Raw genomic sequence first — 18,460 nt, forward strand, 5'->3', positions numbered from 1 at the left:
TGTTTCTCCTGCTGATTGTTAACACTGAGTTTTCCAAAGCCCGAGGGGTCAGACGACTTGATATCAGATTAAACAGTAATGCAGAGGGAATTTCTTCACAGGTAGGATTGTCTTAGCTCCACTTCTTTAACCAAACGAAACAACATTCCTCTGCAACTTGCTCCAACCACAGATCATTGATCGCACAAAGCACGTAAAACTAAATATTGTCAAAAATAAGTGCATAAAATATAACTCACAATGCATGCAGTGTGCAGCACATTAAAAAACAACTAACAGTAGAGAGCTCACTGTCCTGTGATGAGAGGTCGGTTGTGGCAGGGCATTCATTGGTTTTGTAACCTAATGGAAGAAGCCTATTACCCAGTCTAGCAGTCATAGTCCTCAAGCTCCAGTGCCTCCTTCCCGATGATTATAGGTCAAAGAGATTGGGAGATATGTGCCAGGGATCCTCAATGATGCTTTGGGCTTTGACTAAATCAAATGTGTCAGATCATTAATATTCCAAACAACATTTTATTTAAAGTCAAACATCTATTTTTTGATATAATGAACATACTGAAATGCAATAAAAAAACATTAATTTTTCCAAGTCAAATTGAGTTTATTCTTATTATCATAAGTTGAGTGAGGTACGGATTCAGTACCAAGGAAAATTTGCATGCAGCAACATCACAAAGATGAAGGGACAGACAGCACACAGAATATAGATTATGCATTAGGTCTACCTTAAGTCATGTCATATGCAATAAAGTCGATTTGCCATCATGAGTATATATTTTCAGAAGTTAATTGGCTGGAATAGTAATGAATGGGAGATTGGTTTGACTAGACAAAATAGATGAATGTCACTTGAGGCAGGCATCCCCAAGAGTGCTGAAAACATTGTCAATTACGATTTCCCACGAGACGTTACTCACGGACAGTTATACAAAATCGTGTAGGTCTTGTAATGGAAATGTTCCCATGATAGTTCAGGGTTTATTCACCGAGAAGATACTTTGATTGATGCACAAGAGGGGTGGGAGGTGGACGGGGTAATATTTTGGAAATATTTTCTGAGGAGCTGACTGGTCAAACTAAATAGTGAGAACTGGTGCCGAATACTTTCCTGTATTCAATGGTGGGTGAGGTTCACCAATGACGGACTGGGCCATATTTAGTACTTATTACAGGCTTTTCCGTACAATGGCATTGATGCTTCCATATCAGGCCAAGATGAAACTCGTCAATAAACTCTCTAACAGACATCTGTAGAAATTAATCAACGTTTCAGATAATAATTCAAATTTTGTCAAGCTTCCAAGAAAGCATAGCGTTTTTGGTGACATTCCAAATCTCCTCAAATTCCTATTGAAATATAGCCGCCGTCACACCTTCTTTACAGCTGTATCAATATTTTGGGTCCAGGTTAGCTCTCGGACATACTGGCACCCAGGATCTTAAAATAGCTCCCTCACTGCATTTCTGATTCCTCCATGAGGATCAGTGTGTGTCATTCACTCAACTATTATGTGTCATCTGTCCTCATACCCGAACTCCGGAAAACACGTTGAGGAATTCTTCCATGGGCAAAAAGTCAATGGTCTGAGATAACTGAGCAGCAAGTTGACTTCACAATTCTTTGTTAATTGTCAATTCAAATATGAGCGAAAGTCTGAGAATCAGATTCCCACGACACAATAGGTGACTTTGTGGTTTGTTAGAAGTAAAGGTCTGTTAAGATCTATTAAGAACTGTGCATTCCAGTGATCCACCACTCTCTGAATAAATAAAACCCTACCCATCACATGCCCTTTGAACACACGCCTTCTCACTGTAAATGCCTGCCCTTTGGTATTTGACATTTCAACCCCGGGAATCAGATACTCCCTGTCTACTCTATCTATGCCTCTTTTAAACTTATAAATCTTCATCGGAATTCCCCTCAGGCTATGGTGCTCCAGAGGAAACAACTCACCGTCCTTTCCAATTGTATCCAGTCTCAATTGTAAGCCAGACTGACGCTGTGGAAATACAGCTCCAGAAATATGATTTTTATTTCTACAAGGAGCATGTGTGTGTGTGGCAAATATCCGTCGACATTTCCTGGTACATGCTTCAGAGCATCGACTGATGATAAGAGGATGCTCACCATGACACTGGAGTAAACTCCAGATGTCTCCTTCTCCTGTATAGTAAAGGACTTCAATTTGCTGCATCCTACTACAGGTTCTGAGTTATCATAATTCGAAAATGAGCAATGCTAAAAGTTCAGGTGCAACTGTTTTATTTAAATTTTCTGCCCATTACACTACTGGTGTTTTGGCAGCAATAAAGGTCTTCCTTCTTTGGCTGTGTTCAGGGCTTCCTTCATCATGTCAGTGTTACGCCTGTGACAATAGACAATAGGTGTAGAAGTAGACCATTCAGCCCTTCGAGCCTGCACCGCCATTTTGAGATCATGCCTGATCAATTACTATCAATACCCTGTTCCTGCCTTGTCCCCTAATCCCTTGATTCCCCTATCCATAAGATACCTATTTAGCTCCTTGAAAGCCTCCACTACCTTCCGAGGCAGTGCATTCCAGACCCCCACAACTCTCTTGGAGAAGAAGTTTTTCCATAACTCTGTACTAAATGACCTTTTTTAATGATCCTCTTTTTAAAACGTTTTTATTGCGTTTTCAAATAATTACAGAAAGAAAAACAAATATACCCTTAGCCCCTCCCCTCTAACAACCCTACAGAAAAAAAGAAAATGAAAAAAAAGAAAGAAAGCGAGAGTGCCTGTATATCTGAAGATCCCCACATGCTCCACGGAGTTCGTAATAACTTTATTATATATACTTGTTTCTTTCCCCAAATAACCAATTATTTTATCTTCGGAGCAGTCATTTGAGATCTTAAGCTGTGTTGCCTTTAAGGCATTTGTTTAGTTTATTATACTTTTGCTTTAGTAATTTGTTTGTTATCATTTTCTAGTTAAAGTTAAGGTTGTTTAAAGTAAATTCGTTTTCTGTGATATATAGCGGCATGCGATGACGTCACTCCCGGTTTCGCCGTGTGTTGTGGGAGAATACCGGTTTGGAGAAACAGGAAGGAGGGGGCTTATGTGTACAGTATCAGCGCGAGAAAAGTTTTCTTTCTACGCACGAGAAACATTAGTGAATCAACGCCCTAAGTTCATGAGATAATCGATATGTTGAATTAAAAATGTTAACGCTGATTCTGTTAAAAGTAATGATGATTGATAAAGTTTATGTTTTTTGTTATTTAAAGCGTTGCGGATAGTTTGTGTTGAAATGTATTTAAAGCCAGTCAATGGCATGGGTAGATTCTGACTGTATGTTGCACTTCAATGTAAGATTGTTGTTGTCGTTTTACTTTTGCAAGTGTTTATGATGTAAATGTGATGTCAAGAAGGAAACAAATACAGTATGTTTTTTGTATTGTTTTATCAACAGTTTTCACCATACCTTAATGTGGAAGAGTGAACATTAAATGGTTAATCTTACTGGGACCGCCTCATTGATTGGTTTATGCTTGGTGTTTAGTTCAGAGTTATTTTACAGCTGTGCGAGAACACTACATAAGCATTTACGAGAATGACACCATCTGATTTCAAATCCCAGAAAATCCTGCAGTCTCGTTCCTGCAGTTCTTCCATTGGAGTGAAAATCATATAGATATTGGAGATGATGTATGTTGCCGTATGTCGATTACAATAATGACATTTGTGCTGTTCATTTTTTTCAGACAGCTGCACCATAGACCCTGAAAGTGACATCAGGAATATCTTCTCCGCAAGTTACAGTGAGCATCTGGGTTAAATCTGATCAACAGCACAAGGTCAGAAACTTAGTGTCACTACCAAAAGTTCCAGCCAATAGAAGTTCAATACTGTATAATGTGTGTTAAAGAAATGTGAAATAGTGCAACACTTGTAATAATAATTAACAATCAATGAAGCATACAAACAATGTGTTCTTCATTAGCATTTATTGTAAGACTGGAAGTGGTTACTACTGATATTGGCAACATTTATTCACCATACCTAATATCTGTGCTCTTGAGATTGTCCCCATTAAACACAAAATTATTATAAATAATTAATTTTAGACGTACTTATTTAAGACCATATGACATAAGAGCAGAATGAGATAATCTGGCCCATTGAATCAGCTCTGCCATTCAATCACTGATGATCCTTTGTTTTATCTCCTCCTCAACCCCATGAGAAAGTAAGGATACATGGGATCCAAGGAGACACTGCTTTGTGGATCCTGAACTGACTTACCCCAAGAAGGCAAAATGTGCTTGGAGACGGGTCATATTCTGCATGGAGGCCAGAGTCCAGTGTTGTGCCTCAGGGATCTATTCTGGGACTCCAACTCTTCGTGATTTTTATAAATGACTGAGACGAGGTAATTTAATGAGATGAGGCATTAATAAGATGCAAAACTGGGCTGAGAAATGGTAGATGGAGTTCAACCCAGATAAGTGTGGCCTGGTTCATTTTGGTAGGTCAAATATGATGGCAGAATGTAGAGTTAATGCCTAGACTCTTGGCAGTGAGGAGGATCAGAGGGTTCTTGGGGTCCCAGGCCCAAATTTTCTTTAAATAACTATTTATGGTTCTTAGTAATTGTTCCATCCAAATAAGTAAGTTTATTTCTTACAATTTTAAAAGGAAGGTTAGTATTAATTGATACTAAATGATTCAATAGAATAAGTTCACTCTTATCCTGAATACTGACTAAAACTGGAGACAAAAGAATGTACGATAGCTAATAAAGTCTCAACATTAGGAATATAAAGCAAAAGGTCATCGGCATAATGCAAAATTTCTAAGGTAAGGACATGTTCGGCACAGCTTTGTAGGCTGGAGGGCCTGTATTGTGCAGTAGTTCCGTGTTTCTATGTTTCTATAATATCTGTTTCCTCAACATTTCATGTCCCTCCACCAATATTCCTAATATCTGCAAACCTGGCAGGAAAGTCATCTATTCCTTCATCTAAGTCATCATATACAGCATAAAAGTAAGTGGCCCCATAGGAACCCTGCGGATCACCACTAGCCACTGGCAGCCAACCAGAACAGGATCCATTTATTCCCACTCGCTGCCTCCTACCAATCAGCCAATGTACTACCCATGTTAGTAACATTCTTGTAATACCATGGGCTCTTAATTAAATGCGCAGCCTTCTGTGTGGCACTTGTGTCAAAGGACCTCTTAACGCCCAGATATACAAAATACACTGCATCCCCTTTATCTATCCTGCTGGCATTCTTATCAAATTATCGCAAAAGGTACATATTTTTAGCCAGATGGTGGAGGAATTATGGAATTCGTTGCCACATACAGTGTGGAGGCCCAATCATTGAAGGTGCTTAAGGAGGAGATTGATAGGTATCTAATTAGTCAGTGTATCAAGGGATATGGGGAAAAAGTCGAAAATTGGATCTAGATGGGAGAATAGTTCAGCTCATGGTGGAGTGGCAGAGCAGACTCAATGGGTCGAATGTAATATGAATTATTAATAGAGTAAACGAATAGACTATAACAGAGACAGTACTTAGCTCATGACGAATTAATGTTGACACAAATAAAGTGACTATGAATCACTGATTATTTCTACTTGGCATAATTTATAATTATTTAATTATTTCTGGTTAAATATTGCTATATTTCTACACAATTCCTGCTTAGTATGAATGTAACGAGACCCAATTTCCTTCGGGATCCATAAAGTATGTCGTTCAGTCTGTCTGTCTGACTGAAGTTTCTGGCAGACTGAATTCCTTCCGATGGATCATTGCTGGGAGTGCTCGTTCCTTTTGGGCAGCTCGCCATCTACAACACAAGTTCAGAAATATTCATTTGTTACTGAAAGCATAGTACCTTAAAACCTGGAATACAACAAATGATTAATATTGAATAGGATAAAAAAAAACCTGACACATAAAGGTTTGGAACAAGAGGAAGTGGATTATGATGAATGTTAAATTGTGCCAATGCTTGAAATAAGGGATGGCAATAAATAAAGGGCAGCAAGAAGACCACAGACATGTCATCAGGTTTGAAGGACCATGTGCCTCAATGACACTGAGTTCTATGTTGTCTGGAGTCAGGGCCTTCTGCTTTAGCTCTTGGTAGTATCAGCCATACCTAACAGGTCAATAAGTAGAGGCCAGGCGAAGAGATGTCCATGGGTCCTGCCCGTTCAGGGTTTCAGTTCAGCAATAAAAATTCAGACTGGTAAATCAAAACTGGTCTGGAAAAGCAATAAAGAATAATTCTACATCTGAGTGTAACTGTATTCCTGAGTCTCCACATGAAATGCATACTAGACAGTAGAGAAAACTAAGTGGAAGTACTGACATGATGAAGGAAGCCCTGGACACAACCAGAGAGGAAGACCTTTATTGCTGCCAAAAACACCGGTAGTGTAATGGGCAGAAAATATAAATAGAACAGTTGCATTTGTCTTTCAGCATTGTTTGTTTTCGAATTATGATAACTCAGAACTTATAGTAGGATGCAGAAAATTTAATTCCTTTACTGCACAGAAGAAAGAGACATCTGGAATTTACTCCAATGTCGTGGTGAACATCCTCTTATCATCAGTCGTGTGCTCTGAATCATGCACCAAAAAATGCTGCTTGATATTTGCCACACACACATACTCCTTGCAGAAATAAAAATATTATTTCTGGAGCTGTATTTCCTCAGTGTCAGCTTGGCTTACAATTGAGACTAGATACAACTATTGTATTATACAATATTAATTAAAGTTCATAATGTGCTCCTTTGTTGCCTTTACATAGATCTAGTTTTATCAAGAGAACAGAAACATTCCCCGATATGTGACACAGCAGACTCTGCTTAGCTAATATTATAGACTGATTACTTTTCTTGAAAGTTATCAATATACGTTATCAAATGACAATTTTAATTAAATTACAAAGCAGTTCAAATCACTACAACAGGACTGACGATTTGGTATTCACTTAATGAGTGACATGTCAACAGAAACATTGAGAAAGTTTGTAGTATGATACCAAAGCAAAACGGATTATTGTGTAATGTGGGCATTGATTGCAAATTGATTGGAACTCATTGTCCTGTAATTCTGTTTGAGGCATCATGGTCGTGGAATTATGGAATTCGCTGCCACATGCAGTGTGGAGGCCCAATAATTGAGGGTGTTTAAGGAGGAGATTGATGGGAATCTAATTAGTCAGGGTATCAAGGAATATGGGGAAAAAGTCGGAAATTGGAGATGGGAGAATACTTAACTTCATGGTGAAGTGGCGGAGCAGACTCAAGGGGCCGAATGGCCTACTTCTGCTCCTTTACCTTGTCTTGTCTTGACATGTGAATTATTAATATAGTAAATGAATAGACTAAACTCAGAAACAGTGCTTAGCAGATAACGAATTAATGTTGTCACGAATAAAATGACTATGAATCACTGATTACTTCCACTTGGCATAATTTATTATTATTTAATTATTTATGGTTTTATATTTCTATATTTCTACGTGGGCTTTTCTGCCGGCTTTCACTATTACGCTGTTACAGGAGTTCTAGCCTTTCTTCTGGTGCGTCTCAAGGAGCTGTTCCCCAGACCCTCTTTTATCCCCACTCATAGGGTCTCAGATGTCACTCAGGGTGGAATGATGCCATCCCCTAACCTGCCCACGTTGCCTGAGGGCTTCCATGAAGCAGAGTACTCAATACACAATTCCGCCTCCAAGAAACAATGACCTTTTCCGTGGCTTTGTATCGCTGGGGGCCAGGACATTCCAAACTTCTCTCTCTCATTTCCTGGGTCTCCTACCCTGACTTAATAGCGATCTTGCAATTCTCAAAAATGAAGAGGGAGAAAACAGAGAACTATCGACTTGTCAGCCTGACATCGGTGGTGGGAAAAATGCTGGAGTCCATTATTAAGGATGAAATAGTGGCATATCTAGATAGGAGTGATAGGATTGGCCCGATCCAGCATGGATTTACCAAGGGTGAATCATGCTTGACTAATCTGTTGGAGTTTTTCGAGGAAGTAACCAGGAAGTTAGGCGGGGGAGATGCAGTGGATGTAGTGTACCTTGATTTTCAGAAGGCATTTGATAAGGTCCCACATAGAAGATTGGTGGGTAAAATCAAAACTCATGGCATCGGGGGGAAGGCATTTACATGGATAGAACACTGGTTGGCAGATAGAAAGCAAAGGGTAGGTGTGAATGGGTGTTTCTCGGAATGGCAGGTGGTGACTAGTGGGGTGCCACAGGGCTCGGTATTGGGACCACAGCTGTTTACCACTTACGTTAATGATTTGGATGAAGGCATAAAAAATAACATCAGCAAATTTGCTGATGATACTAAGCTGGATGGCAGTACGACATGTGATGAGGATGCTGGGAGAATTCAGGGTGACTTAGATAGGCTGGCTGAGTGGGCAGATACTAGGCAGATGGCGTTTAATGTGAATAAGTGTGAGGTTATCCACTTTGGGAGTAAGAACAGGAAGGTAGATTATTATCTGAACGGTTTAGAGTTGGGTAATGGAGCAATAAAATGAGATCTCGGAGTCCTTGTTCATCAGTCACTGAAGGTGAATGAGCAAGTGCAGCAGGCAGTGAAGAAGGCTAATGGAATGTTGGCCTTTATTGCAAAGGGAATTGAGTACAAGAGCAAGGAAATCCTTCTGCATTTGTACAGAGCCCTGATGAGATCTCACCTGGAGTATTGTGTACAGTTTTGGTCTTCAGGGTTAAGGAAGGACATCCTGGCTGTAGAGGAAGTGCAGCGTAGATTCACGAGGTTAATTCCTGGGGTGTCTGGACTGTCTTACGCAGAGTGGTTAGAGAGACTGGGCTTGTACACGCTGGAATTAAGGAGATTGAGAGGGGATCTGATTGAAGCATGTAAGATTATTAAGAGATTGGACTAGATAGTGGCAGGAAATATGTTCCAGATGCTGGGAGAATCCAGTACCAGAGGGCATGGTTTGAGAATAAGGGGGAGGTCATTTAGGACAGAGTTAAGGAAAAGCTTCTTCTCCCAGAGAGTTGTGGGGGTCTGGAATGCACTGCCTTGGAAGATAGTGGAGGCCAATTCTCTGGATGCTTTCAAGAAGGAGCTAGATAGGTATCATGGATAAGGGAATCAAGAGATATGTGGACAAAGCAGGAACAGGGTATTGATAGTAATTGATCAGCCATGATTTCAAAATGGCGGTGCAGGCTTGTAGGGCCGAATGGTCTACTGCACCTATTGTCTATTGTCACAGGCGTAACACTGACATGATGAAGGAAGCACTGAACACAGCCAGAGAAGGAAGACCTTTATTGCTGCCAAAAACACCAGTAGTGTAATGGGCAGAAAATATAAATACAACCGTTGCACGTGAACTTTTAGCATTGCTCATTTTTGAATTATGATAACTCAGAACTTGCAGTAGGATGCAGCAAACTGAAGTCCTTTACTACACAGGAGAATGAGACATCTAGAGTTTACTCCAGTGTCATGGTGAACATCCTCTTATCATCAGTCGATGCTCTGAAGCATGTACCAGGAAATGTCGATGGATATTTGCCACACACACACATGCAGAAATAAAAATCATATTACTGGAGCTGTATTTCCTCAGCGAAAGCTTAGCTTACAATTGAGACTGGATACAATTGGAAAGGACGGTGAGTTGTTTCCTCTGGAGCACCAGATCCTGTGTGGAATTCCGATGAAGGTTTATAAGTTTAAAAGAGGCATAGATAGAGTAGACAGGGAGTATCTGATTCCCGGGGTTGAAATGTCAAATATCAAAGGGCAGGCATTTAAAGTGAGAAGGCGTGTGTTCAAAGGGCATGTGAGGCGTAGGGTTTTTTTTTTATTCAGAGAGTGGTGGATCACTGGAATGCACAGTTCTTAATAGATCTTAACAGACCTTTACTTCTAACAAACCACAAAGTCACCTGTTGTGTCGTCGGAATCTGCTTCTCAGACTTTCGCTCATATTTTCCTGTGAATTGACAAGAAACAAAGAATTGTGAATTCAACTTGCAGCTCAGTTATCTCAGACCATTGACTTTCTTGCCCATGGAAAAATTCCTCACCGTGTTTTCCGGAGGTCGGGTTTGAGAATATAGAGTTCGGGTATGAGGACAGATGACACATTATAGTTGAGTGAATGACACACACCAATCCTCATGGAGGGATCAGAAATGCAGTGAGGGAGCCATTTAAAGTTCCTGGGGGCCAGTATGTCCGAGGAGCTAACCTGGACCCAACATATTGATACAGCTGTAAAGAAGGTGTGACGGCGGCTATATTTCAATAGGAATTTGAGGAGATTTGGAATGTCACCAAAAATGCTATGCTTTCTTGGAAGCTTGACAAAATTTGAATTATTATCTGAAACATTGACAAATTTCTACAGATGTCTGTTAGAGAGTTTATTGACTGGTTTCATCTTGGCCTGATATGGAAGCATCAATGCCATTGTACGGAAAAGCCTGTAATATGTACTAAATATGGCCCAGTCCGTCATTGGTGAACATCATCCACCATTGAACACAGGAAAGTATTCGGCACCAGTTCTCACTATTTAATTTGACCAGACAGCTCCTCAGAAAATATTTCCAAAATTTCCGTCCACCTCCCACCCCACTTGTGCATCAATCAAAGTATCTTCTCGATGAATAAACCCTGAAGTATCATGGGAACATTTCCATTGCAAGACCAACACGATTTTCTATAACTGTCCGTGAGTAACTTCGTGGGAAATTGTAATTGACGTTGTTTTCAGCCCTGTTGGGGATGCCTGCCTCAAGTAACATTCATCTATTTTGTCTAGTCAAACCAATCTCCCATTCATTACTATTCCAGCCAATTAACTTCTGAAAATATATACTCATGATGGCAAATCGACTTTATTGCATATGGCATGACTTAAGGAAGAGCTAATGCATAATCTATATTCTGTGTGCTGTCTGTCCCTTCATCTTTGTGATGTTGCTGCATGCAAATTTTCCTTGGTACTGAATCCGCACCTCACTGAATTTATGATAATAAGAATAAACTCAATTTGACTTGGAAAAATTAATGTTTTTTTATTGCATTTCAGTATGTTCATTATATCAAAAAATAGATGTTTGACTTTAAATAAAATGTTGTTTGGAATATTAATGATCTGACACATTTGATTTAGTCAAAGCCCAAAGCATCATTGAGGATCCCTTGCACGTATCTCCCAATCTCTTTGACCTATAATCATCGGGAAGGAGGTACTGGAGCTTGAGGACTATGACTGCTAGACTGGGTAATAGCTTCTTTCATTAGGTTACAAAACCAATGAATGCCCTGCCACTCCCGACCTCTCATCACAAGACAGTGAGCTCTTTACTGTTAGTTGTTTTTTTAATGTGCTGCACACTGCATGCATTGTGAATTATATTTTATTCACTTATTTTTGACAATATTTAGTTTTATGCGCTTTGTGCGATCAATGTTCTGTGGTTGGAGCACGTTGTAGAGGAATGTTGTTTCGTTTGGTTGTATATCTGTGAAGAAAATTGAATTTGAACTTGAGTTCCTGAACCTGTTCAATTTTTGGGATTGCAGGCAATTTCAACAATGAACACTGTTAAAGAAGTGGAGGTAAGACAATCCTACCTGTGAAGAAATTCCCTCTGCATTACTGTTTAATCTGTGTTCAAAATGTCCGGTCATTTGAGCTTTGGAAAACTCAGTGTTAACAAGCAGCAGGAGAAACACCAGGACGACAAGTGTTTTTTGGAAGGCCATTATCTGGAGGAAGGTATCTCACTTTTGATAGCTCTGGTAAAGAGAAAAGAAGGACATTGAAAGCTTATGGTTATTGAAAGACCTAGACAGAGTTGAAGTAGAGAGGATGTATTTTGTGGTGGTGGAGTTTGGGACCAGACGGTACAGCCTTGGAGTAGAAGTATGTCCCTTTACAACAGGGATGAGGAGGGATTTCTCGAGCCAGAAGGTGGTGAATCTGTGGAATTGCTTGCCACAGACAGCTGTGAAGCTAAGTGATTGGGGATGTGTAAAGTGGAGATTGATAGATTATTCATTAGTATGTTTGTGAAAGGTTCCTGACCAGGGGAAGCAAATGGGGTTGAGAGGGATAATAAATCAGCCAAAATGGAATGGTGGGGCAAACCCTTTGGGTTTAAATGGCCTAATTCTGCTCCTATGACTTTTGGAAACTACAAATTGAGAGGTAGAATATTTCAGAAAACTGAGAATACAGGTAAAGTGAATACAGACATACTTCTATATGACAAGAATGACTTATCGTTGGATAGCTGGGACAGTAAATCAGATCAGTTTTAAAGGCAATACTGTATTTTTGTAGTTTAAGTTGTGTGTGTTCAACAATAGGCTATAGTATATCTGTGCTGAATTCAGTTCCCACATATTGTCTTGTACAATCAGATACCTGTCACTGAAGGTAATAGATTATCTGCAGAAGTACAGACTCTAGTAGCCTTGAAGACTACTTTAGAAGACCCTTCAATTGTACATAGAATAACATTAAAATTACTATTCTCTTCTTTAATCACAGAGAGTATGAATTTAGATTCCATTCCGTATGAGCTGCAAGTTCCTGTACTGCTGCCTTTGCTGAGCTGATTGTTTTCCATTTCCCTAAAGTTGTTTTTATGCTGAGTTCGTATCAGTGTCAAGTGTGACCAGGTGGTGTGATTCTTCCCTTGAGGCTATAGAATGGGTTCAAGGTCCAATCTTGTGAACAGTTCAAATTCTAGGATGCTATTTCAATGCAGCTCTGAAGCAATCCAGACAGAGATGTTAAAGCCTCTTGAGTGATTTCCATGTACCTTGGAAAAGATGGGCAAGTTCTCCCTGGTGTTCAGTCCTTGTCCTTTCTATCAGTGTCATTATCAAACACATTGTCGTAACATTGCTGCATGAGTGAGATTGGATGCTGTTTTTTCAATTTATCAGAAACTCTACTTCTAAAATACCTCAATGACAGAGAAATGGTTCAGGACAGCCCAATCAGAGCATAATACATTCAGTGGCCATTTTATTATGGACACCCGTACATCCCATTACACTTGTTAGTGCCGATATCTCATCATCCAAAATTTTCGATGTAACTTAATGCATAAAAGCATTCTGGAATGGTCAAGAGATTCATTTGCTGTTGAGACCAAACATCAGCATAGAAGAGAAATGAGATCTTAGTGACCTTGACCATGGATTGATCACATGTGCCAGGCAGGGTGGTTTGAGAATCTCAGAACCTTCAGCGACTTTCATGTACAAGAGATTCCAGCGTTTAAAGATAAGTCATCTGATCTTTGGCAGTTCTATGGGTGAAAATATTTGTTTCTGTGATATGTCAGACTGTTTAAGGTGACAGAAAGGTGCTATTAACTCAAATTACGACATGCTAAATCAATGGTGTGCAGAAGAACATCTACATCTCATGAACATGGAATGTCGAAACTAATTTAACGTCATTGCTGCTTGTGTAGTTTAGGAGCCAACATGTTTAATGATATTGTGAGAGATTTAAAATTCTAATTGGAATCTTTACCTTGAGTTTAGAAATAGCAAGTTGTAAATTGCAAAGGATTTAACCAACAGCTACAAAGTAACAGTCAAACATGTCAGTTTGCTATGAAAATGCTTTGAGAACATAGAACAATGACGAGTACAGCACAGCACCAGGCCATTTGGGCCACAATGTTGTGATGAACTAGCTATAAAGCAAATCAAAAACACCCAAACACTAATCCTTCCTGCCTATACCATGTCCATACCCTCCATCTTCCTGCAATCCTCTATCAGATTACCCCTCAGCCTTTGGAGCTCCAGTGGAAACAACATTTTATTACTCCTCCTGTGATAGCACACACCCTCTAAATGAAGCAGCATCCTGGTAAACATATTCTTCACCCTCTCCAAAGCCTCCGCATCCTTCCAAGTGTGGGGCAACCAGAACTGTATGCAGTCATCCAGATGTGGCCCAACGAGAGTCTTACAAAGTAGGAACATGACTATTGAGCTAAATTATTTGAATAATAAATGCAAGCATGTTGTAAGCCTATTTCTAAACAACATACCAACTTGTGTAGCTACTTACAACTAGCAATGAACTAGGATGCCATGATCTCTCTGCTCAGCAACACCAAAGGACCTTGCCCATAACAGTGTTCTGTCTTGCGTTTGCCTTACTGAGGTGCAATTCGTCACATTTATCTGGGTCAATTTCCATTTGCCATTTCCCAGCCTATATCTGCAATTGATCTACATTTTGCTAAATTTATTGCCAGTTCTCCACACTATCCACAGCTCCATCAATTGTTTCATCATCTGCCAATTTACCAATGAAGCCATCTCCATTTAATGCTTGTCAATAATTATTTCAGAAAGACTCAGACAAATCAGATTTACCTGTAACGAAGAAATCTAAGTTGCTTTCGTTGACCTGCTGTATCAGATTTCGGTGGTTGTCCCCTATATATTGTGATTCAGGGAGGGGAACAACCTCAAATGGAGTATTTTGCAATGGCGCAAATATTTGGATAAACATGTTTGTGAAGATTAATCAATGCACTGTGACTATGAACAAACAGTTCATATCTTAGTGTATTCAAATGGGGATCTTATATACTCACTGTGCCTGGAGATGAAATCCACATATTTACAAAATCAAAGTGAACACTCTTACTGTTAGGAGAAGTAAGAACCAAGATGCACTTATACCTCATCCGTAGCATGGACTCTCAAATTGCACCGTCCACTGCAATCTTGGTCAGCAACCAATAATTTCCTATCTTTTTCCTTCCTGTGTTCCTCAGGAGTAGAGTGACATTTGTGATTTCCCGGTCACAGGGAGCAATTCCTGACTAATTATTCTTGCACTATGAATGCCTTCACAATCGCTTCAGCCTCTTTTTGCGAATCCGTGGTGTCTTGTCCATCCACCGTCAGGATTTACAACTCTCCAAGCAATATCTCCTTATTAAAAGTGATGATACTCAATGCCGCCCAGGCTTCAATTTCTGGCATCTCTTCATGACGGAAAACATTGGAGACTGACACAAAGTACGTGTACAGTTCTCTGCCGTTTCAGTGTATCTGACAACTTCTCCAGTGTCATTTCCCAGAGGTCCAATATCCATTCTACACTCTCTTTTACTGTTTATACATCTGTAAAAGTACTCTTTGTATCCTCTTTAATATTCACAAAAAGAATTAGGTTTAATATCACTGCTATATGTCTTGAAATTTGTTATGCTCGAGAAGTACATCGTAATACATTATAATAAAACCAGTAAATCACAGTGAGATTTCTATAAAAATAGTATAAAAAAGTTAAATAAGTAAGAAATCCGATGTCAGATGGGAAGAGGCTGTCGCTGAACCATTGAGTGTGTGCCTTCAGGCTCCTGTACCTCCTCCATGATGGTAGAAATGGGAAGAAGGCATGTCCTGGGTGGTGGCGGTCCCTCATGATGGATGCTGCCTTTTTGAGGCAGCGCTCGTCAGTGATGTCATGGATGCTATTATTTCATCCATACTTTTCCTTAATTCTATTGTAATTATTCAGCACATTATTCTACACCTTCTGCATTATTAATGTTTTACCTTATCCTACCTCATTACACTGTGTAACGATATGATTTGATTTGTCTCAAGGGTACACATGCAAAACATTCACTATTGCGGTACCTATGGCAATAATAAAAACATTCCAATTCCAATCTGTTGAACCGACTTCCCTGCTATTTAGTGAAATACAGTCCACAGCCCTAGTTATGTGATTTGTCAGGACTTCAGACCTAGCATGTTTCAGCTGGAACCTGTCCAATCAAATCATCTCCATCCTTCCCCAATAGTGGAAGCAAAGTACCATGAATCTAAGCACTCTTCTCTTCCTCCAGCCAGCCCTCCTGTCACCCGGAGCCATTGGATCGTCCTGACTTAAGGAGGGACAGCTGTCGCCTAATAGGGGGCAGGTGTTTATAAGGGACTCGCGGACTGAGCCTGGGTGTGGGTTGTCCTACTCCGAAGCCGGTTTTACCCGATCTGTACCTGGGCTGCCGGCTCTGAATTCTGCTCTTTCCCTGGTTGCCGGCCTGCTCGGAATCCTGTTTTGCCCTGGTTGCCGGCCTCTTCTGCATCTGTTCTGTCCGGTTGGTCTTGTTCCACTGCTTCTCTCCTGTGCGCTGGTCCCGCTGTTCCGCCTTAGTCGCCTTGCCTGCGCTGTCACGCTGTCGGTTGCCCTTCCCAATAAACCGGTGTATCATGGTAGCCCTACTGCTCTCCCTGGACCCAACTTTCTTCTGATTCCTTGCCTTCCTCGGGCAGGACTGGCTGGACTGCCGCTGCCCGGTGGGGATTCTGCCCTTTCCACCCATTACTCACTAAGGGTTGTGCCCCGACCTGCCCAGGTGTCCGCTCCTTGCAGATGCCTCCGTGTTTTTAGCCTGGGAGGTGGCCCTGCCCGGGATCCATGAGGCCCGCCACGAGCTCTGGGATCCTCCTGCCCTATCACGAAATCGGGGATCCAGCCCCGCCTGCATAAGCCCCTGCATGCCATGGCATCCCCATCCTGTCCTACCCCTAGTACTTCAGTGCCTGCGTTCTGCATTTGGGTCCAATCCTGTCCCCGTCCTGACAAGCTCCTGGAGACTTGATACTATCAAAAGGCTTGTCTGGAGGCAGATAAGAGTCAGGAGTCTAGATGTAGGGATGAGAGTGAAGAAAAACCAGAATGGGTAAGGATGGGATTTCTCTATTAGGTCTCCAGATAGAGTTTGAATAACCAACAGACTTATGATCTGTTATGGCTTCTGTCACATGAAGTGGATGCTTTTCACTGGGTACTGTAAAACAAATGGAAAGTTAAAAACAGTATATTCCCTGAATGGATGGTTACGTACTCGTGACATGACAGTGGTGCCCTTGTCACTTGACAGGGGTTGAAGCTGTACTGGACTTGAGGTAATGGTCTTGTGATGGTGAAATAACGTCAGTTTCCCACCAGTAGAGATCATGTGACAGTTTTTTTTTTAACTGGTTATAAAAGGAAGACTCCACCCTGTGAGGAGGGACAGCTCGTGGCTGGATTTGTCAAGTTGATTTCATGCCACTGCGTGATTTAATGGGATGACGCAGTTTAGCTGAAGGGTGAAGTTTTATCAAATGCCAAAAGTTTAAAAGATCATTGCCAGCAGGTTCTTGAAATACTGCTAGTTCCGAAATCAGTGGAGAGTGAAGATCGAAGATCGAGGAGGATCTACTTCGACGGTGAAACGGGTTCGACCTTATTTAATCCTTATTCGAAAGGATTTCGTGGACTGTTCACGTGTTAATCTCTGCGGGAAAGCAGGAGATTGAGGACAGTGCGATAAAGGAAAGGTCAGTGCCTTTAAGCCGTTCCGTTTTGTAAATTCGTCGTGGGAGAAGTTCGACATCGGGTATCGAAGTGAAGCGACGTGAAAGAAAATTTAAATAGTCTTATAAAGTCTCTCCTTTTAGCTGAACTGTGAGCATATCGAACTTTTGGCAATACTACTTTAAAGAACTCTTTTTGCAATATCGCTTTAAGGACTGTTTGAGCTGCCGCACAACAGCTGTTTCCGGTTACGTTAGTGTTTGGTTACTTTTGGGGGGTTTGTTTTCTGTGTTTAATAAACGTGTTATTTGTTATACAGAACCCCTTGCCGAACTCATATATTCATTGTTGCCGGAATACGTAACAGGATGACATCAGCTTTTCTGTCAATGCAGAAGCATCTCACCCACTTCCACGTAGCAAATCAGTGGTCAGCACTTTACACCACTTAATATCTTTGAATCCAAACCCCAGCTCCTGAAGGGAAAAAGGTAGGTCATCAGGCATCGTGAATAAATTATTGAGATTTATTTCTCGTCAGCTGAGGAATACTATGTTACCCTGCAGACTTTGTATGAATTGAACGAGCTGGTCTTTGTGCAATAGATGTCAAGTCTGATCTCTAATTGGGACTAATACGTATCTGTGGAGGGAAATCCCCATAACTGGACAACTGTAAATCCTGCATTGGACTCAGCCGACGGCCCCTGTGCTCCACCATAGACTTTCCATAGAGTCCAAAAAGAGAGAGTGACATTCCACAGATCTTCCCAGTTCACAAGCTGGGAAATCCCCTGGCTAAATTCATCTCAGATTTACTAAGTACAAACTAAGTTAATAGACATGTTTTTACCATTTAGAAGACATTTGGACATGTGCATTGATTAGAAAGGTTTAGAGGGTCATTGAGGGCAAATAAGAAGCTCATTCAGGTAACTTGCTCAGCGTGGATGTGTTTGGCTGAAGTGCCTGTTTTCTGTGCAGTATATTTCTCCAAATCTATTTTATTAAGTAGTTCAGATTATTTTCTTTTTGTAATAGTGGACATGTGTTTTCAGCCGATGAATCT

The 18,460-nt window shown here is 40.7% G+C and overlaps 1 long non-coding RNA gene across 1 annotated transcript; it reads right to left on the minus strand.

Annotated features, from left to right (window-relative positions):
- Nucleotides 1-5,661: 5,661 nt before the first annotated feature.
- On the minus strand, nucleotides 5,662-11,814 carry LOC132389529 (uncharacterized). The gene is made up of 3 exons (XR_009510581.1): nucleotides 11,661-11,814; nucleotides 9,962-10,008; nucleotides 5,662-5,837 (listed from the first exon to the last, which is right to left on the minus strand). It is a non-coding gene; the product is annotated as an uncharacterized LOC132389529 (long non-coding RNA).
- Between the last annotated feature and the right edge of the window lie 6,646 nt (nucleotides 11,815-18,460).

Source organism: Hypanus sabinus, unplaced genomic scaffold (genome assembly GCF_030144855.1).
Source record: "Hypanus sabinus isolate sHypSab1 unplaced genomic scaffold, sHypSab1.hap1 scaffold_591, whole genome shotgun sequence".
Classification (NCBI taxonomy): domain Eukaryota; kingdom Metazoa; phylum Chordata; class Chondrichthyes; order Myliobatiformes; family Dasyatidae; genus Hypanus; species Hypanus sabinus.